The sequence below is a fragment of the Pseudorca crassidens genome, chromosome 17 (assembly GCF_039906515.1).
Source record: "Pseudorca crassidens isolate mPseCra1 chromosome 17, mPseCra1.hap1, whole genome shotgun sequence".
Taxonomy (NCBI): domain Eukaryota; kingdom Metazoa; phylum Chordata; class Mammalia; order Artiodactyla; family Delphinidae; genus Pseudorca; species Pseudorca crassidens.
Window position 1 is genome coordinate 79,383,180 of NC_090312.1, and position 23,111 is coordinate 79,406,290.

Genomic DNA, 23,111 nt, shown 5'->3' on the forward strand with positions numbered 1-23,111 from the left:
GCACCTCCAACTCAGGAGACTGAGGCTTCTGCGCTTGGGACTCTTCCAGACCTTGCCCTGTGTATCTCTTCATCTGGCTATTTGTGTACTTTATAATAAAACCGTAATCCAAAGTCTAGTGCTTCCAGTGAGTCACTCTTAGCATCAAATTTGAAGGTGCATTGTGGGAATCACCAGATTTATAACCAAGTTGGACAGAAGTGCTGACATCATGAGGATGCCATCTGTGGCTCCTGTGTGATATGGGTGCAGTCTTGTTAGAGACCTTGTCCTTAACCTGTAGGATCTGACACTATAACTCTGGGTAGCTAGGGCCAGATTGAATGAAATTGTAGGACACCCAGGTGGTGTCAAAGAATTGTTGATGGAATGGAACACACTGTACAATGCCAAGGGTGAACCCTGATGTGCAACAATGTATCAATATGGGTTCATCATTTGTAACAGATGTACAACACTAATACCAGAGATTAAGGGTGAACTGTGGGGAGATGGGAGTACTTGAGAACTCTGTACTATTTGCTCAATTTTTCTGTGAACCTAAAACTGTTCTAAGAAATAAAGTCTATTAATTTAAAATATAATAATTACACAAATAGAATTGTGATGGGTGTTTAAGAAAAAGCTCAAGGGCATATAGAGAATGGATAAACAATGTCCTACTGTATAGCACAGGGAACTATATTCAATATCCTGTGATAAAGGAAATGAATGTGAAAAATAGATATATGTATAACTGAATCACTTTGCTGTACAGTAGAAATGAACATTATAAATCAACTGTACTTCAGTAAATTAAAAAACAAAAAAGGTCAGGGGACTGTGGAAATATACAAGGGAACAAAAATTAGTCTAAGAGTTCAAGGAAGGCAAATTGGAAGATGTGAAATTTTAAACATTAAAGAGAAGATCCTAAAAGTTCCCAGGTAGAAGAAACAGGCCATATACCCATGACTGAGAATCAGAATAGACTGGACGTCTCAACAGAAATGCCTGAAGCTAGAAAACAATGGAGCAATGCCTTCAAAATTATGAGGGAAAGTGATGTCTAACCTGGAAGTCTATCCTGGGCTAAACTATGTCATTCCAGTTTGATAGAATGAAGACACTTTGATATCAACCAAGGAATCGACAAGCTCCTCTCTCATGTTCCCTCTGTCAGGAAGTAAACGACAAAGGAAATGTACACTTTGCTGCACTTAGTAAGAACACTACAAGAAAGGAAAACTGGGATGAGAAGGTTCCCAGAGCACTGGAGAGAGGCCCAGAGAGTCAAAGGACAATGTTGAAGGGAGATTCTAGGATGATGGCTATGCAGTCCCACATGAAACTGGGTGATAGAAGGCTCTAGGAGGAATGTCTCCAGAAAAAGTAATAACTTGTTTTTGTTTTTTTGGGCCATGCCACACAGCTTGCAGGATTTTAGTTCCCTGACCAGGGGTGGAACCCACGCTCTCAGCAGTGAAAGCGCAGAGTCTTAACCACTGAATTCCCCAAAGAATAATAATTTGAACATTGGGAGGGATTCTTGCTTCTGGGAGTGGGGAGGTGAATTAATGATAAGAAATTAGAGTACAAAGCAGTGAAAAAAAGTGAGGAAAATTGACCAAGAAATGTAATCACTCTACACGACTCATCTTTGAATATTTATGTAGACATAGTAGATCAAAATATTATCGGTTTAGAGTCAAACCGTGATCATAAATATATTAGCTACAGCTGAAATGCAGTTATTTTCCAGAACATGTTACTTTCTTTAGAACTTTCAGTGGTCTGATACAAAAATAGACCACAAATATGAATATACGCTAACAATTACCATGGTAGGGCATGACTACCCAAGGATATTACTGCACATTAAAATCTCTTTAATATTCCATGTACAGTGGAAACCTAAAGTACAGCACTCTTACTTAAAAGGATGCCTCTTAGATGTTTCTGGTTGATAATGTTGCATATGGGAAGGAGTAAAGAGGCGCATGCATTTGTATTCAATTTTCAGAACTGAGAATTTTGTCTTTTTAAGGTTCCTGAAATATGAACACTATCTTAATTAGCAGTGTTATTTCTGAAGATTTAACTTCACCATCAGAACCAAAAATAGTCAAACCCTTGCAGACCACTTGATCTACTGAATTATGTAACTTCCGCTTCCTTTTAAAAATCTCAGCCACATGACAAACCAGACTGCCCTAAACTCCTTATGACGTTAGCCTTTGTTCCAAAATACATTTTCCTCCTCAGGGTTTTATATCAACAAGGTTATAAACAACGCTTTGTTCAGAAGTGAAACTGCCACTCAAAACACTCCTCAGCTGACTTTCCTGGAACAAATTTGTTTATGTACCTTCTAGAGAATCTCACTTAAGAGGGAATATGTTCCTGAAAAAAAAATGTAAATGATACTTTGTCAACTCGATCACTTTTTAAATGCACAAGGGCTGCTCACTGTCTAAAAAGAACATTGAAGCAAATCATTTTGTACAGCCTAGACATTTGTGAAAGGCGAGTAACTATTCCTTAGTAAATACTACTTTTTAAGTTTGGATAGAGTGTAGCTGGTTATTTGATAATAGAAACATTCCTCTGTAAACGATAATAGTCTCATCCTAAATTACCATTTCCCCATGTATTTACCATTTTTACAAAGCTATTTGTAAAGTTCTTTCATCAGAGATTATTTTGCCCCTAGTGATCATGTGTACTAAAGATTCCATCACAGTCATGAGCCATATCTCTGACATTTGATACAAATATGGTTGGTTGACATCCCATTAAGTTCAAACGTAACTTGCAAATATAAGTTAAATTAACTTACCGTACGGCATTTGTCTCCCCTTTCAAAGGTGTATGTTGAATTCTGCTTTCTTAAAAAATTAAAACAAATTTTATGATATTTAGAAATTTCTTTCCACCACAAAATATTTTGTGGGGCTGCTGAAAAACTTTAGAGCAAAGGTAAAATAACATGTGACTTTAAAAACAAGGAGCTTCAACTGTCATTTGGGTCATTTTCAAGGTTCTATTTTCTACCTTCTTGCATTGGCCATGATGGATAATAATTAGAAGGAAAGAAATTTAAATATATCTTATCCCCCTTGGTACAGGATTTCTATAACAGGAAATATAAAAAAGTAATCAATACTACATAAAATTTTACTAGTGTAGGTTTGAAACAGCCATGTTGGTAAAAGGAGGCAGCTCTTTGTACATCAGTGTTCAAAACAATTATTATAGGAACACTACAGTATTTTGTGGCCACTTCTTATTCCGTTTAATTTTTAATAATATCTGGAATACTTAAGAGCATCTGGGTTCCATTAAGAATTTAAAATCACTGAAGTCTCTGAATACATCCACATTCCACAGGACATGTGCCACGTGGACATTTGTGTTGCCCTGGGTTCCATCTTTTATTGGCTGGTGTCTCTCTACCACACAGGATAGTAGTACTCTTTCAGTATGTTAAAAACTATTTGCTTTTAACTGTGGAATTCTAGTTGAAGATTCCTTCCCAAGTTGTGAATACACACACCCTTAGAAAGGATGCCAAATGTTCTGTTCCAAGTTACACGTGGCCAAAAGTGTTCCAGATGTTCAGAATCAACCATATTAGCTGTGTTTACACAGCCAGGAAAATGCATAACTTCGGAACCCTATTCGTGTGGAAAATTACAGTAGTTTCTTTCATTAATTTAGTTCCGTGTGTGTGGATAATAGGGCAATTGTATTAATTTGACCTTTGGACCTCACCCTTGTCCTTCAGCTCTTATTATAGTCCTTACCGTATTTTACATGTGATCAGCAGTGGTCTTTGCTTCTCTCCCCTGTGGTTTCTTCTGTATTAATCATTACTTCATCTTATAGAAACTTCCTGAGGGCTGGGGCTATGCTTTAAAAGGTCTTTGATGCCTGGCACAATTTCCAAGAAACAAAACAGTTTTCTAGAGTTCTGGAATCACCGTATTTTCCTGGTTCTATGAGCCACATTGTTTTCCACATTTTGAACAACTCAGAACTTCAGATTTCTGTAATGATGTCAGTGGAATATTTCAGCTGCCGGGAGAAGTTGAGACAGTTTTCTTTGCCAGCTCAGTGTTCCCCTTCAGCTCCACGGGCAACCCTGTGAACAGTCACCTAGTTACATTATTAGCACTCCAACTGTTACATTTTTAACTTAAATTTGGATTCCTTGTTGTCACTGAAAATGCCTTCAAAAAGATTGCTCAGTGAAGTAACGCAAAACCACTAGGGAAGAAACAGATGGCTTGTGCAATTAAAGGCAACAAGGCCAGAAAGAATGTAAAGGCCAGAATTCCTTTCCGTCACCCTGGGCAGTTTTTAGGGGGTCTCGTTTCCTCCAATTAGCCTCTGCTCCAGAGATTGACCCTAAGAAGGCCCACCCTCTGCAAGGGGGGCATATATGACCGTAAACCTAACATCTATAAAAGAAGCGGATCAAATGAGCAGGGGACACTTTGAGGTGTCAGATCTAGGCTAGACTTGGGAAACTGGGCGAAGGAGGTGCACCGTTGTTACCTGAAGCCAAAGGTCTGGACAAGGATACTCAGGAAGAGCAACAGGAACGATCAGAATTTTATGCCCGTGGGAAGGTGCAGAGATGGGGCTCTCCAACCAGGATACTGGGAGATGGAGCCGCACTCTGTGCTTGGCCACCAGCACAACAGCAGGAAGTATTCCACGTGCCTAGTACAGGTAAATCTATTTGAAAAACAGGGTTGTTACTGGAACTCTTGAAAAGTGACAAGATGACATGGCTTTTTTCATTCTTAAATCCTAAGAGCCGATGCAGGATGTGTGACCTGCTCTACACAGTGGGAGGCGCAAATACCGTCTTATCTCGTTTCTAAATCAAGTTAGAACTGGTTCCGAGCGGTCTTCCAGGTAACTCTTCCTGGTTTCCCCAATCGAGCTGCAACAGACCTTACGGCATTACTTTTCCATCTGCACCTCCTGTCCATTTCCCCTGGGACCTCCCTTCCCAAGCCCCATCTGAGTAATTTACTCCTCTGTCAGCCTCAGAGCTGTTTTCTGAGGACTCTCCATCACCGTCACCCTGGTCCTTACACCCCTGGGTCTCCTGCACCCCTTCCTTCACACACCCTCCTGGCTTTGGAAGAGCTACATCCTCTAGTAGCTTCCTGAGAAAAGGAGTGTGAAAGGTGAAGTGTTTAAGGCTTTGCATTTTTCAAGATTTTATTCTCGATGACTAAAGAAAATAAAATCATGGAAAGTGGCAGTTTGGAAAGCCAACCTTGACTGAAGGATTAGTGTTGAGATGTGAAAGAGGAGTCTTCTTTTAGTTATACTTCGATGCTATTCTTACTGTTTCCTTTGAACAGCCAGTTCTTCATAAAGTCATACGTGCATCATTTAAAGCTTTGCATTCTCCAAAAGCATACACTAAAAATAACAGGGCATATGGGATAAACAGGGTTGGGGCAGACCACACCACCCAACTTTATAACAGGAGCACCAACAAAAACAACAAACAACTATTAAAAAAAAAAAGCTCAGTCAATCTCCACTAGAGCCTGCCCTATGCCGCCTTTGAACTTGGGAGCTTGCATTTTCCTCTTTGAGATATAAGGGCATTTGTTTCTAAGTGACCAGATTTCTCAAAATTAGAAATCTGATTTAGGAGCCTTCATCTTTTTTCCCTTAAACACAAAGGAAAATACTTTTGCAACTTCCTTCTTTGTCTTCATGGCTTTACCAGACAGCTTAACGTTGGGAAATGCATAGCAGTTCCTGAAACCACTAACCCAGCCCTTGCTTTCACTGAAGGAAGGTACCTCTGTAGGATTTCTTTCTTAAGGTGTTTGCATATTGCTATGGCTTGCTTTTTAATTGTGAAGAAAGTTTGCTCCCGGCCTCTTAGAAATCCCATATCAGCATCATTACACTGATATCACCCCGCATTTATCAATTGTGTATGAGCTAATGCCCATTCCCAAAACACATGTGATAGTAGAACAAACCATACGTTTTGTCCTTTGAAAGACGTCAGGGCAAACACCACCCCTAGAATCTTAACACTGTTTTGGTTTGTTTTTTGCATCCTGTTTCCTCAATCCTCTCTCCATGTTTTTCTTTTTTGCTCTACAAGCCAAAAAAAAAAAAAAAAGAAAAAAGGCTTGATTTAGTAGTATTGTGTTCAGCTGTAAACAGAAACCTAAAATAAAGAATCTTAAATAAGACAGACGTTAACTTTTTCCTCACATAAAAGAAATTCAGAACTAAGATCATCTCATAATACAAAATTCCTGCTGTGCTCCAGCCATCACATCCACATCCCAGACAAAAAGAAGAGAAAGAGCAGATGGGCCTAAAAGCCCCCCTTTTTATGAAGTGTTGGGGAATGGGAAATTTCCCCCTCTGCCCCTCTCAAGTTCTTGTGGCTGGACCCAATAAAACTAGCACAAGACAGATTAACAGGAGAAAAAGAAGAATTTTCATCTTGCACACAGAGGCCTCATAGAAATGGGGCCTAAGAAGTGGCCAAAGCAGGCAGCTTTTATACTTTTTAGACAAATAAACAATACATTTGTGAGGAATTGACAGGACAAATAAGCTTAGATTCGGGTGCCCAATTAGTGAAGAATGTAAACTCAGTTTGGGCTTTGCAGTCGTCAATTACAGAAGTAACTAGGTTTATTTACAGAGGCTTCTTGGCCCTGAGATCCAGATCTTTGGTGGCAAGGGTGTCTTTCCACCTCCATATGCAGGGAGAGCACCTTTCACATGAGACTATATTTCCTGCTTTTGGGTAGACAGAAGGGCGGGTCAGAGTATTCCTCCCGTGTTGGCCATTTCCTAAGTAACTTGAATTCAAATTAATCAATATGCCACGTGAGGCACACTTACCCAACAGAAGCCTTCTGAGAAGCTTCAGAGACCACTTAAATTATATCCCACTGGCCACATCTAGTTGCAGAAGGGTCTAAGAAACAGCGTCTCGTAGCCAAGCACATTTCCTGGGGTTTTGCCATTAAAGGAGAAGGGAGAATGGACCTTGACAGGCAATTGGCATTCTTTGTCACAGTATTATTTCAAAATATTTAATGCGTATTGAGCATTTTTTATACGCCAGAAACTGTCAAAGGTCAGTAAAACTTGATTTCTGTCAGTAGAGATAATGAACATGTGCAAAGTTAGTCATAAAAATTCACGGTAAGTCACACAACGAGGATTTAAGCCCAGTCATGGGTGTACCGCCAAAAACCGCATTAGTTTAACTTTTCTCTTTATATAGAGAAATTGCCACTTGATTTCCAGTCACAGCCAGGGGCAGAAAAATCATCCTGAAGCAGATTTTTCTTACACAGGAGGAGGAAGAACCAGTTCCAGTTCAGTTCGAGAAGTCAGAGACTTCTTGGAGGAAAGGAAGCTATACTCTAATCCTCTAAGATTTGAAGTTATGGAGTCTTCTAGAATCAAAATGATGACTTAGATAAAATTTCAGGACTAGGTATAGAAAATAGGGCCCCCCAAACAGAGTTACTGTAAAGTTAGATGGGGGACCAGCTCTGATACTGAGTCAGAGAAGTGGTGAACGGATAGTGCATCTGGGCCCCGTGAGGTCGGGTCCTGGGATGGGCCCAGTCTCCAGAACGCACCTTGTGCTTGGGAAGCACCCACCCACCTGAAAGAGCCTGTTGTTTCTAGATGTAGGAGCTGGGGTGCAGAACTGTAAGGACATAATCCTGGAAATTTCCTTCCCCTGTAGACCCACGGCCAAGAGTCCCTGGGGGAGCAGCCAGAGCAGAGGAATGAGCCCAGAGGACCAGGCCTTCCTCCCAGCTTGCAGGCATGGTTCCATCAGGGCACGGGGCCCTTCTTTGCTTGCTTCATTTCCCCCACCTTTCTGAACAATATTTCATCTCTCACCAGCCCCAGTTCCATGCCTGGGCCGTTCTGCATTTCCAGCAGCCAGTAAGACGCAACAGCGCTGTTCCACGGAAGCACACGCAAACCTCCACGCTGCCCCATCTGTGCAGTGACAGGCACCTGTCCGTTCTCTTGAGTCTGGGGCAGGGAAGGACGAAGCAGGTTTACCTGAACAGCTTTGGCCGGTTTGGCTGGGACGACCTTTCACTGAAGATGGCATGGAGAATAGGTAACCCGCACCCAAAGATCACTACTGCTGGAGAAAGATGCCACCTGCCTTAGCTTCCTGTTGCTGCTGTAGCAACGTATGACAAACTTAGTGACTTAGAACAGCACAGATTTATCATCTTGCTGTTCTGGAGGTCAGAAGTCAGAAATGGGTTTTATGGGCTGAACTCAGGGTGTTGGCAGAGTTGTATCCCTTGTGGAGGCTCCGGGGGAGAAGTCATTTCCTTCCCCTTCGGGAGGATGCCAGCATTCCTTGACTCAGGGGTCCTTCCTCCATCTCCAGTGCATCCCTCCAAACTCTGCTTCTGCCACTACACCTACCTTTCCCCTCCCTCTTATAAGGACCCAGGGATGATGCAATAGTCTCTCCATCTCATGATCATTAACTTAACAGCACCTGCAAAATCCCTTTCCAATGTCAGTGGTGCTCTCTTGCTTCTTGTATTTACTTATTTGGGCTGGAGCTGCTGTGAAACGTGCTTTGCCTTCAAATCAGCTGCTCTGCCTATGCTTTGGGCTAACACTTCCCTCAGGCCTTTTTTCTGGTGGGGCAAAAAGCAGCTCAGCACCTGTGCACGTTGCCTGTGCACATTCTCAAGTTCTGGGCATTGGAACGTGGACATCTTGGGGAAGTCGTTGCTCTGGCTACTACACCACCCTAGCACATGTGGCCTCTGTGAAAAGAGATTGTTTAGCTTCCTGCCTTGGACACCACTCCCCATGGCCACCTGTGACTCAACCGGCAGGCCGTCTGCTGCTGGGAATTCACTGAGGCAGGTCCTAGTGGAACAGACCCCTCCCCTCTGAGACACTCAGAAGCACCTAGGCAACCTGTACAGGTGCCGAGCTGCTTTTTGCCCCACCAGAAAAAAGGCCTGAAGGAAATGTTAGCCCAAAACATAGGCAGAACAGCTGATTTGAAGGCAAGCACATTTCACAGCAACTCCAAGCGCAAATAATACAAGAAGCAAGAGAGCGCCACTGACATTGAAACATTAATTTCCAATAGCTAATACATAAATATACAGATATATATTTTAGCTGTTAAAAGTAAGTGAACATCTGAAAGAGCAGGTTGCTTCTAGGTGTAAGAATTGGAGTACAGAACTATTAGAACATAATCCTGGAGGTTTGCTTCTATGTATATATTCTCCTTATATATAATTTCAATAATATATACATTATTTCAAATATACATAATTTCAAATACATATATGTGCATATATACCTACATATCTTCTATACCACAAGAGAATGAAAAATATAGAGGGGAAAAAACCCTCAAGCCAATAAAAGTAGGAAGGGGATAAGAAATAAAGTGATAACTGGAAAATAAAAAGTAGGATGGACAAAAAGTAGAACGGACAGATATGAGAAACTAAAATAAACATGAAAAGGATAGTTTCATTCCGTTAAAAGACAGAAGCTCTCATTCATACTGTGATAAACAAATTTCAGCTCTTTGGTCTTTAAAAACCACACATTAAAAATTTTTTAATTGTAAATATGGAAAAGATATTCAAGGCAAATACTGATATAAAGAAGATAGGCTAACAACATAAATATAAAACTAATTTGACTATATGGCATAAAGCTTTTATTAATGAAATAGTCATTCCTTAATCATGAACCTATTCATTTGTCCCTGGGTATCCACTGGGGACAGGTTCCAGAACCCCTCATGGGTACCAAAATCCAGATGCTCAAATCTCATATAAAATGGCATAGTATTTGCATATAATCTACATACATTCTCCCATATACTTTAAATCATCTCTAGATTACTTGTAATACCTGATACAATATAAATGCTATGTAAATAGTTATAAATACAATGTAAATGCTACGGCAGTGTGCAAATTCAAATTTTGCTTTTGGAACTTTCTGGAATTTTTATTTCAAATATTTTCGATCCAGGCTAGTTGATTCCACAGTTGGAAAACCTATGGATACTGAGGGCTAGTTGTATATACCTATCAATACAGCTTCAAATATACAGCGACCAAAAATCGACGGAATGATGAGGAGAAATTGACAAATCCTCAACCACAGCAGGAAAGTTTATAACTCAGAAATCAAAATATCAAAGGATATAAAAAAATTTAATATAATTAATAATTCTTATTAAAAGAGATATAGAACCTACTCTTAACATGTAAAAACATACAGTACTTTATTGTGAAATCCACATGGAGTACTCTCCAAACTGATGATATGTTAGGCCACACTGAAAAATTTTAAACAGAGCCCTAAAAGCAGAATTCATAAAAGATCACATTTTCTGACCACAATGCAGAAAATGTGGAAATTCACAACAAAATAATAAATCAAAACAAAACACACCTCTTCCTTTCGAAGATTTACAATCATCCTTTTAAACAGTTAACCCTTGAACAATGTGGTGCTGACCCCCAACTCAGTCAAAAATCTACGTGTAACTTTTGACACCCCCAAAACTTAACTACTAATAGCCTCCTATTGACCAGGAGCCTCACCGATAACAAACAGTAGATTAATACTTATGTTGTGTTATATGTATTATATATTCTTGCAATAAAGCTAGAGACAAAGTGTTAAGAAAATCATTAAGAGAAAACACAGTTACAGTGCTGTACTGTATTTATGGATGAAGTTTACGTCCACTGTTTACAAAATGAATCATCTGTCAGTACCTCTATCAATAGTCTTGGATGATACATAACATGCAGTGTTTTGTATTATAACAAAAATACTCATTTACAAGTGTAACGATTCATGCACTGATAATGAAGCAGCAGCAATATGACTGCTCTATTGTAGCCTCATGTAATCAGTACGATTGCTTCACAGTAGCTCAGCCTGTACACTAATGAATCTTTATAAAAATTTCATGGCACACAGAATTAGTCATATTCATAATACAGTATTGGAAATACTGTTACACTTTAAAAAAGAACACTTACTCGTGATGGTAGGCTGACATGCAGTTCTTCCAATTATGACAGAGAGGCATACTGTACTGTAATTCTTTGAAAGCAAAGTTATAAAACAATAAGAAAATATTAAATATCACTTACCATATGCCTATGTAAGGACAGGCTAACCACTTCAATACAAGTCTTGCACACTTCGTTTTCCATGTATATTTTTGTATATTTATTGAAAAGAATCTGTGTATAGGTGAACCCACACGGTTCAAAGCCTTGTTGTTCAACTCTTGGGTAAAGAAAAATAGAAACAAGGGTTTTAAATTTACTTAGTGTATTATTTTTCTATATCAATTAAACATAAAAACAAAACCCATACTAAATATTGATAGTTACTAACCATTTTTAACAAAGTTGATGGACTTGATTTTTATCATTCATTATTCAGATTAGAATCAAACTTTACTTGCTTAGTCTTACACATTTTTGTTTACATAAACCAGGGAAACAATTTGATAGAATCTGCCGAATAAACCAGAATAAGAATTCACAACTTATTATGTGCCAAAAAGATTTAGGTAAAAAGGGAAACTTCGCTTTGTCCAAATGAACTACCTAGGAACTAAGCCACAAAGTGCAAAATTAATGGTCAAGTAATACCAAACATGCAAGATGAAAGAATATATAGTAAATATAACTTAAGATCTGGCAATCATTTTTTTTCTTTTTTTTTTTTTTTTTTTTTGCGGTACGCGGGCCTCTCACTGCTGTGGCCTCTCCCGTTGCGGAGCACAGGCTCCGGACGCGCAGGCTCAGCGGCCATGGCTCACGGGCCCAGCCGCTCCGCGGCATATGGGATCTTCCCGGACCGGGGCACGAACCCGTGTCCCCTGCATCGGCAGGCGGACCCCCAACCACTGCGCCACAAGGGAAGCCCTCTGGCAATTTTTTAAGTTGCTCCTTTATTTTCCTTTTCCAGTATGTTTTCCTGATCCTCTTGCTCTTGATAACAGCAACTACTCTTCAAGGCTGGACTTCCGTGTATCATATCTAGAAGAGACTCTTCCCCCTCCGAGAGGTGGCATGACTTTTAACTATCTGATATACCCTTATACTTAGGAAAGACTGAGTGTGTACCAGCCTCCCCTTACTCGGCGGCCTCTATGTGCAGAAGCAGTCAGGGACTCTATGTATTAAAAATGCCCAGTAATATGTTTAGGAGATACCTGTGGGAAGAGGCTGAGCTGTATGGGAGCAAACCCACCTCCAAAGAAGTGATCAAACTTTTCTTTGAAGTAACTGATAAGAGGAATCAATGTGCTGAAACGAATAATGTTGGTAATTGGCGTCTACACATTCAACTTTAAAGCAACGTCTAGGACGAGTGGCAATATAGCCAACAATATTTGAGCATGAACTTTTTTTTAAATTGGAGTATAGTTGCTTTACAATGTCGGGTTAGTTTCTGCTGTACAGCAAAGTGAATCGGCCACATGTACACAATATATCCCCTCTTCCTTGGATCTCCTTCCCATCCAGGTCACCACAGGGCACTGAGTTCCCTGTGCCACACAGTAGGTTCTCACCGGTCATCCATTTCATATATAGTAGTGTATATATGTCAATCCCAATCTCCCACTCCATCCCACCCCCTCGTCCCCCTTGGCATCCGTACGTTTGTTCTCTACATCTGTGTCTCCATTTCTGCTCTGCAAACAAGTTCAGTTATACCATTTTTCTAGATTCCACATATATGCGTTAACGAGTATAAATAAATTTCTACCAGCAAGGCAAACTATTCGCTAAGTAAAGAAATTCTTTTTCAACTTTGTATTTGTGGTATATAACAGGGATGCCGTGTGGAAATGTTTCATTGCAGCCAATCCTTAAAAATTCTGTGGACTAGAGAAAGATGCAAACCCGGAATAAGAATACATAGAAAGGAATAAACACTGACATGGCTGTAGGAACGGATGGGCTGGGACTGAGGTCGGATGGAGGGTGGGGTATGGGTGAGGAAAGGGGTGGTGGGTAGGGACTGCGGGAATCTCTGGGCAGGGGTGCAGCTGTGCACAGCTCACGGTGCAATGTGTCCGAGTTTCCAGTACTTAGTTATCCTTGTGGGTTAAGTTTTCCAGCATAACACCTGTGCCCAATCAATACCTGTAGTGGACCAGGTACAACCTGTGGAATGATGAAACGTGTTCAGATGAACTGGAAAGTAGTGTTTCATAATGAGTCACGGTATGTTAAATACATGTCACACAGGAAGCAGAACTGATAACAGCCAGACAGTTAATAAGAGATGAACTCAGTTCTAGAGTATGACATCAGAATCCCATGGTATGTGAAGATCTGAAACCTGCCCAGGAAGTTTCCACATCCTCAGAAGTATCAGTTCTCTATTCTTCTAACCAGAGGTCTTCGATTTTTAACTTATGCTGGTGACTGATGGCTTCCCTTTCTACATGGCTAATCCTACAGGAGATTTTCCTGGCTCGGTTTGGGAACCCTGGCATTTCTGTCACCACATCTTCTGAAAAATATCTGCCTTGCTCTAAGCTTCAGGGACAGTGGGGGCCATGTGGTACCACTACTGCTGGGGAAAATGCCGGGCAGTTCTTACATTGATCCAAAGAATGATGAACGATGATTTCATGAAAGCAATGTCATTATCAATTATCAATATTGCTTTGAGGCCACAGCCTGAGAGGCTATGGGAAATATCTCCTCACCGGCTGAAGGAAAATCAAACACCTCAGAAGGAGAACTTGATGTTTGGATCAAAACTATTAGAGCCAGAAATAACATCACTGGGCTCACCCGCTTAAAATTTAGATCATCTTTATCACTTTAAACCACAATAAAATAACGTTATCTACTGCTGTATAAAAACTCAATACGATATAGAGGCCATAAAGTTATTCATTAAACAAACCTAAAACCAGGGTGGACACATTGCCTAATTAGTAACCAGTTTAGAACTCACAGATGGTGATCCCTAAGCAGCGGGGTGAAGCCACCCATGCAGGACAGCCCTGCCTTTGCACGTCATTATTTCACTGTTGCAGCTGAACCAGATAACAGCTTTCTTGCACTTCGTCTTGGCTAATGGCCAAATGCAAGGATTCATTATGCCCTAAAGACATCCATCAATTTCCAATCAGTAAACGCTGAAAAGTAGACTAGGCTAAGGAATCTTTAGAAATCGTGTCTCACCAGCTAAGGTTTCTTGGCAATTTGCCATGTCACAATACTTCATTTGGAAAAAAAGGTAGACCAAATAAATTGTCACTTAGGAGAGCAGAGTTCCACACAATTTGAGGCCACGCCCTCAAGAGGAAGTTTAAATAAATTACAGCAAAAGGAGGAAAAAAAAGATGTGTTGCTGAATCCTTATAGCTTGCTCTAAGTCAGGGAAATTCACCCTTGCTTACTGATTTGGACCCACATCTTTTAGAAAACTGAAGTAATCTGTCTTTCGGTACTCCGAGAAAAACTGAAAAGTTATGAAGTTAAACATTATCACCGCCAATTATTTCTGGATTCAATGACCAGGCTCTTTCACAGAGTTGGTCTGTGAAGGTCTCTCCTGTTTGTGTCTCTCCCAAGACATAAAAAGAAATAAAAAGGGGAGTTTCTTCACTGTACACAACTCTGAAACGATGTTGGAGAAGTCTAAATATAAGATGGTTGGGAAATCACAGCAAAGAATATTCAATTTCTTAATGATCTTAAGTGAAAAATAAATGGGACTGTCTTGAAAAACTATTTCATCTGAAGCCTGTCTCTTGGCATTCTGAATCTCACTGCCTTATGAAAAAAATTTACTTGAATACTGTAAAAGGAAAAGGGTGTTTCTGCAAGCTTTGGTTAAGAATTTAAAAAGTGTTAAAATAGCATTCAATGAAAATATAGCCTTAAAAACAGACATTAAAAAACTAGAAAGATTGAAAACGAACTAGGCATATAATTCAGGAAGACAGGCAAAGTATTTCAAATAACCCCCCAAAAAACAGAAGGAATCAATATAAAAGCAGAAATGAAACAGAAAACAAAAACATAGATTTGACCAATATCAGAAGTTTGTTATTTGAAAAACTCACTAAAATAGATAAATCTGATGAAGAAAGATACATGTAAACAACAGTAGAAACAAGAAAGAGATTTAAGTACAGGTATAGAGATTTTTTTTTTCTTTCCTCCTTCAGTACGCGGGCCTCTCACCGTTGTGGCCTCTCCCGTTGCGGAGCACAGGCTCCGGACGCGCAGGCTCAGCGGCCATGGCTCACGGGCCCAGCCGCTCCGCGGCATGTGGGATCTTCCCGGACCGGGGCACAAACCCGTGTCCCCTGCATCGGCAGGCGGACTCTCAACCACTGCGCCACCAGGGAAGCCCGAGATTTTTAATGTTATATGTATTTAAAAAGCCCACTAGGTACATCTCTATTAACACACTTGGAAATTTAGATTAAATGATTACCCAGAGAATGTACTGAACTGGCTTATTGAAGCAGCTGTTTATTAGGGATGATAGTTTAAAGTAGCTCATTTTTCCCCTGAACAGCCGAGGGTTGCGGGCAGATCCCACAGTTCGTCTTACGCGCAGATTATTTTCAAAGTTTGATTTCTTTAGGTGCAGTTTAAGCCTCTCCCCTCCAGCTGATAATGTCTGCCTCGAGCTTGGAAACCTGCAGTGAGAAAGGGAGGGGCTTCGACCGTCTTCTGCCTCCTCCCTGACCAGCCCCTGCACTGGAGGCCTGAGGTTTAGTACAGCCTCTGGCCCCGCCCTCCCTCCAGGAAAGGAGAGTTGTGGGTGGAGCTTAGAAGCTGGAGCGGTTGTCATCTCGTCTCCAACGTCTATTTCGGTGCTTTCTCCGATGGTCCGCTCGGTATAGTCTTAGCGCCCCTATCCTTGGGGGACCTCCTACCAGCAAGCCCTTTTTTTGTAACCCGCCCTCAGCTCCTGCTTTTTGAAGTTTCATCCCACGTACACCCTTCCTTCTGGAGCCGTCTCCCTCGTCTCCCCCGGACCATCCTTTTGGGTGTGTCCTTTTCAAGATGACTAAACCAGAGACTCCCTCTGCCCAATTCTGGCCGTAGAGGCTACTTCCTATGAAGGTGTCTCTCCTCTCACTCTCGTGGCTCCAGCAAGTCTATTAGCTGTGTCGTCCAAATGCCAGGGGCACATGACAAGCTCCCGGAGTAGTTCTTTGAAACCCCGATTTGGTTTCAGGTGAGGGAAGAAAACCCCTCATCCTTCCGTCATCTGGGGAGCACACAGCACATCAACAATTATCAGAGCAACTTCACTGCTAACCTCTTGAAGAATTCCTCCTTTCCACTAAAACCCCTAAAATACTAGACAAAAAAAAAATCTTCTGTTTAAGTGTCTAAGCGATATTTTTCTTGTTAACTCTTCGTCTTAGGATGCAGCCTTCCGGGGCTCCTGGCTATCTGTGCCTTGGTTGCGTGCTCTAGCTTGCACAAATCAGAAATTCCAGTTCTCCCTCTCGATTCTGATTTTCCATTTTCTGCCTCAGTCATATATTCAACCAGAGTCAGCTCTTGACCAGAAACATTCAAGCCTTCCTATTGAACCACAGTCCCCAGTATAGATTCTCACGGTGAGTTTTTATTTCCTGCTACCTAACATTGATGAACTTAAATCTCATCATAGATGGATTCTCCAAAAAGTAAGAAAAATCAAACCATCTTCAAGCAATAAAGCATTCAACAGATCCAGACTCAGATGACCATGATGTTAGAACTGACAGGGAATTTAAAATAACGATGATTAAAATGTTAAAAGAGCTAGTGGAATAAATGGACAGCAGGCATTAACAGATGGGGAATTTCATTAGAAAGATGGAAACCATAAAACAGTCAAGTGGAAATGCTAGAAACAAACAAACATGGGATCAGAGATGAAGAATTTCTTAAGTAAGCTTACTAGCAGCCTGGAAACTACAGAAGAATCAATAAACTTGAAAATAAGTCAGTAGGAATCACACAAACACGAAGAGAAAAACAGTAAGGAGTAACTGTGGGATAACAAACTAACATACATGTAATTGGAGTCCCAGAAAGAGAGAAAGGGGCAGAAGAATCCTTGAAGATCTAACAGGCAAGAATTTTCCAAAATCAATGAAAACACAAGCCAAATTCAAGAAAGACAAAAACCCCTAAAAACATCACTGCCAAACTGCTGAGAACCAAAGTTAAGGGAAAAATCTTGAAGACAGTCACAGGGGAAGCACATTACGTAGAGATCCAGCACCACCACCTGGCAAAACAACCGTGTGGTCAGCGTGAGTCAACCAGCAGCTGTGACTGGCAACCTGACCCACTGCTGGGTTTCTCATCTCTGTCCGCATGCTACAAAAAAAGAAAAGCTCACGTGGACTCGTCCTGGTGTCTCTGGGTTCAGAGCTTCTCCAGGGTCCTGCACCTTCCTGGGCTTGCCACCTTGTTTTGAGAACACCAGTGCCTTGGCTTATAACAACAGAATGGAGGTTCCACAAGCCTAGGTTCTGGTGGCTCCAAAGTGTGGGGTGCAAGACTGGGCTCTGTTTCTATGAGTTGGGTTTATACAGTGCTTTCTAGGATTCTAGTTCATGGTTCCATCAGTAAGTGTTAGGGTGGGTTGCTTCTAGTTTCTGTAACTAGAGGAAGTGTCAGTGTATATGGCTGTCCACTAGAGGGAGATATAAGCATTAAGTTTTTAAAACAAGACGCAGAATCAGATTTCTAGCACAAATATACATTAGCAAAAAAAGTAATAAATGAACTCTAATACAACAAAAATTTAATTTCATATTACCTTCTGGTTTGTGCTATGGTTGTAACATGTTTAATATTTCCTAAAATACACAATAGGAGAAAAATCAAGCACATGTAAGATAAACATTATTGCTAGAGACATTTTAGGATGATAAAAGGGTTAATCAAGAAATAATTATAGGTATATATTCACTTAATATTCACTTAACAACAGAGTCCCAAAATACATGAAGCAAAACTGACGGAACTGGAGAGAGAAATAGGTATTAAAGCCTCTATTTTTGTAGAATTGCCTAACTTTCAATAACAGAACTAGATAGGAGGCCAACAGGGATAGAATACTTGAACAACAGTATAAGCGAACTAGACTTGACGTGTCTAACATAGGACATGTCACACAACAACAGCCGAGTACAACATCCTCTCAAGTCTATGTGGAACATTCTCTGGGACAGATATATGTTAGGTGAGAAAACAAGTCTCAATAAATTTAAAGATTTGAAATCCTACAAAGTATGTTCTCTAATCATGATGGGATGAAATTAGAATTCAGTAACAGAGATTTGGGAAATTCACAAATATGTGGAAGTTAAACAACACACTCTTAACTAATGGATCAAGAAGAAAACAAAGTAGAAAATATTGGTACTTTGAGATGAATAAAAATACCAAAATTAATGTGGCAAAAGCAGTGCTTACAGAGAAACTTACAATTGCATATATTAAAAAGATTTCAAACTAATAACCTTTCATCTATAAGAACCTAGAAAAATAAGAGCAAGATAAACCCAAGTCAAGCAGCAAGGAGGAAATAAGTATCAGAGCAGAAATAAATGAAATTGAGAATTGAAAACAGTCAACAAAACCAAAAGTTGGTTCTTTTGAAAAGGAAAAAACTGAAAAATCTTTAGCTAGACTGAGAGAGAAAGGAGACTCAATTTACTAAAGTGAATAGGAGACATTACTACCAACATTACAGAAATTTTTAAAAAAATGGAATGGTAAGAGCAATTGTATGCAAGAAAATTAGATAACCTAAATGAAGCAGACACATTGCAGAAAGACACGAACTATCTAAATTGACGCAGGAAGAAATACAAATTTGAATAGAACTTTAACAAGAAAAATATTGAAGTTGAAATTAAAAAAAAAATTCGTGAAAAGCCCAGAACCAGACAGCTTCGTTGCTGAGTTCTACCAAACATTTAAATAAGAAATAACACCAATTTTTCACAAATTAGGAGAGATCACTTTCTCATTCCGATACCAAAATCAGATAAAGTTATTACAAGTAAAATTAACTACAGACCAATATTCCTTATGAAGAGAGATGTAAAAACTCTCAACAAAATACTAGCAAACTGGGCTTCCCTGGTGGCGCAGTGGTTCAGAGTCCGCCTGCCGATGCAGGAGACACGGGTTCGTGCCCCGGTCCGGGAAGATCCCACATGCCGCGGAGCGGCTGGGCCCGTGAGCCATGGCCGCTGAACCTGCGCATCCGGAGCCTGTGCTCCGCAGCAGGAGAGGCCACAACAGTGAGAGGCCCGCGTACCGCAAAAACAAAACAAAAACTACTAGCAAACTGCATATAGCAACATATGAAAAGCATTATACACCATTACTAAGTGGGATTTATCCCTAGAATGCACAGGTGGTCCAACGTACAAAAAATCAATTAATGACATACATCACATTAATACAATAAGGACAGAAACCATGATTATCTCAATAGATGCAGAAAAAGTATGCATATAAAAGAGGATGAGTCCCAAGACCAACACCCTTTCATGATAAAAAAACACTAAAAAAGCTAGAAATAGAAGGGCACTTCCTTAACACGATAAAGGGTATCTAAGAAAAATCCACAGCCAACATCATACTTAATGGTGGAAGAATAAAAGTTTCTCCCCTTAGATCAGGAACAGAACAAGTGCATCTGCTCTTACCATTTCTACTCAACACTGTACTGTAAATTATATCCAGGGCATCAGGGCAAGAAATGACATACATATTTGAAAGGAAAACTATTTTCAGAAAACATCTTGTACATTGAAAAGCCTAGGGCTTCCCTGGTGGCGCGGTGGTTGGGAGTCCGCCTGCCGATGCAGGGGACGCGGGTTCGTGCCCCGGTCTGGGAGGATCCCGCGTGCCGCGGAGCGGCTGGGCCCTGAGCCGTGGCCGCTGGGCCTGCGCGTCCGGAGGCTGTGCCCCGCGGCGGGGGAGGCCACAGCAGTGAGAGGCCCGCGTACCGCAAAAAAAAAAGAAAAGCCTAAAGAACCCACCAAAAAAACCTTAGAGCTAATAAACCAGTTCAGAAAATGCAAAAAAACCACCCCCAAATCAGCTTATTTCTATATACTAACAATGAACAATTTGTACATGAAACAGAAAAAATTCCTTGTCAATAGCATAAGAATAAAATAACTTAGGAATAAATTAAACAAAAAGAGTAGAAGATTTGTAAACTGAAAACTACAAAACATCACTGAAAGAAATTTAAAGAAGACCGAAATAAATGGAAAGACATCCCATTTTAATGGATCAGAAGACTTAATATTGGTAAGATGATAATACTCTCCAAATTGATCAGAGTGAATGCAATCCCTATCAAAATTCCAGTTTGGGGCTTTCCTGGTGGCGCAGTGGTTGAGAGTCCGCCTGCCGATGCAGGGGACACGGGTTCGTGCCCTGGTCTGGGAAGATCCCACGTGCCGCGGAGCGGCTGGGCCCGTGAGCCGCGGCCGCTGAGCCTGCGCGTCCGGAGCCTGTGCTCCGCAACGGGAGAGGCCACAACAGTGAGAGGCCCGCGTACCGCAAAAAAAAAAAAAAAAAAAATCAGTTTTTTTTTGCGGAAATTTACAACTTAGTTCTAAAATTCATATGCAAATTAAGAGATACAGAATATCCAAATCTTCAAAAAGAACAAAGCGGGGGCTTCCCTGGTGGCGAGTCTGCCTACTGATGAAGGCGACGCGGGTTTGTGCCCCGGTCCGGGAGGATCCCCCATGCCGTGGAGCGGCTGGGCCCGTGAGCCACGGCCGCTGAGCCTGCGCGTCCGGAGCCTGTGCTCCGCAACGAGAGAGGCCGCGATAGTGAGAGGCCCGCGTACCGGAAAAAAAAAACCAAAGCGGGAGGACACACATTTCCTGATTTCCAAACTGACTACGAGCCTACAGTAAAAGACTTGGGTGCTGGCATAGGGATAGACCTAAAGATCAAAGGGAAGAAAAGACGCCAGAAATAAACCCTTACCTGTATGGTCAATTGGTTTTTCAAAAAGGGTGCCGAGAGATTTCAGCAGAACATTCATTTCCACAAACAGTGCTGGACAACTGAATACCCACGTACAGAACAGTGAAGTTGGACCCCCAACCTCATACCATATACAAAAGTTAAACACAAAATGGATCAAATTACCTAAATATAAGCGCTAAAACTATAAAACTCTTTAGGAGAAAACATAAATGTTATGTGTTCATGACCTTGGATTTGGCAGTAGTCCTTAGACACTCAAACAATAAAAAGACAGGGGCTTCCTTGGTGGCGCAGTGGTTGAGAGTCCGCTTGCCGATGCAGGGGACGTAGGTTCGTGACCCGGTCCGGGAAGATCCCACATGCCGCGGAGCGGCTGGGCCCGTGAGCCATGGCCGCTGAGCCTGCGCGTCCGGAGCCTGTGCTCCGCAACGGGAGAGGCTACAACAGTGAAAGGCCCACATACCGAAAAAAAAAAAAAAAAAAAAACCAGGTAAATTGGACTTCAACAAAATTGAAAACCTTTGTGCGTCCAAAGATATGAACAAGAAAGTGAAAAAGACAACCCGCAGAACAGGAGGAAATATTTGAAAATCATATCTGATACACATCCTCCAAAGATTAGGGGCCAACAACCCCATAAAAAGATGCTTAACATTTTTGGTCATTAGGGAAATGCAAATCAAACCCACAATGAGTTATTATTTCACACCAAATAGGATGGCCGTCATTAAAAACATAAAGACAAAAGTAACTTGACAAGGACATGGAAAACCTGGAACCCTCTTACCTTGCTGGTGAGAACGTAAAACAATGCAGCCACTTCGGGAAACAGTCTGTCCGAAAAAATTAAAACATAGCGTTACAGAACCAGGCTCACTCGCCCACAGCACAGCAAGCCAAACGCCCAGACGCTGAGGCTTGCCGCAGAGAAAGGGCTTCTTCACCAGACAGCCACGCAGACAAACCTCAACCCCACCAGCCCCAAGGACGCCAAGGCTTGGGCTATTTATGGAATGAGCTGAGGCGTGGGGCGTGAGCGTGGAGACGTGGGGCAACGTGATTGGGTATAAGGGAAGGGGGCGTTAATCCTCGTTCTGAGCAGGTGCAACTAAGCTACGTGCTTCTCCATGGGATGCCTCTTCTGGGAGTGGAGTATTGGGCTCTCTGAGGTCAAAAGGGCACCGATCAGATATTTGAGTGCGCGCAGCTGGAGGGTCGGGGGGGGGGGTCTTGACCAGTCTTAGCCGGCTCAAGCTCAGACTGGACACAGCTGAGTCCAAGTTCCTGAAAAACAACTCCGGCAAGCAACTTGTTCAGGCTACGTGACCCTTGGAAGACAATTAAATCAAGCTTGATCAGGGAAGGCACGTTACAGTTCATTATTTCTTAAGCAAGTTACCGTTCAGTGGATCCACTGATGACTACCCTTGCTTTCATTAGAGTCACCATATGACCCAGCAAACCCACTCTTAGCTCTACACTCAGGACATGTGAAACGTATGTGCCCATGAAAACTCGAGCGTGAGTGTTGGTAGCAGCACTATTTATAACCAGTAAAAAGTGGAAAAAGCCTCAGCAACCCCCCGACTGGCTGCTTCATTCTTTCTCTCTCTCCCTGAGGTCTCTCACCCTCCCGGGGAGCTGGGCTGGGCCCAGTGGGTCCAAGGACCACTGTCCTCACATCTTTTCTCTGTCCAGTTGAGCTTCCTGGATAAGCTCCGGAAGGCTCAGGTTAAGGTGAGCCTTAACAGCAAAGCCACCATTAGCCTTTGAATGTAGCCCCCAGGCCTGCTTTAACTTGGGGACAGGCAGTCCCCTGTGGTATGGCGTGGCAGGGGCTTGGAGCCCGAACTTCACAGCAGGAAGCCACCCGTGAGTGGAGGCAACTGTGTGTGCATCTCCTAGTGCCACCATGCGGGTTACACGAGCAAGCATGTGAAGATCTTGGCACAAACACTGATGCATTGCCTGACCTTTTCTGATAATATAAATGATGCTTTATCAGAAATTAAATAGTGGATTTGTTCT

At 41.6% G+C, this 23,111-nt stretch overlaps 1 long non-coding RNA gene across 1 annotated transcript; it reads right to left on the reverse strand.

Moving 5' to 3' along the window:
• Positions 1-2,814: 2,814 nt before the first annotated feature.
• LOC137209867 (uncharacterized) lies at positions 2,815-4,899 on the reverse strand. The gene is made up of 3 exons (XR_010936157.1): positions 4,540-4,899; positions 3,786-4,123; positions 2,815-2,867 (listed from the first exon to the last, which is right to left on the reverse strand). It is a non-coding gene; the product is annotated as an uncharacterized lncRNA (long non-coding RNA).
• Between the last annotated feature and the right edge of the window lie 18,212 nt (positions 4,900-23,111).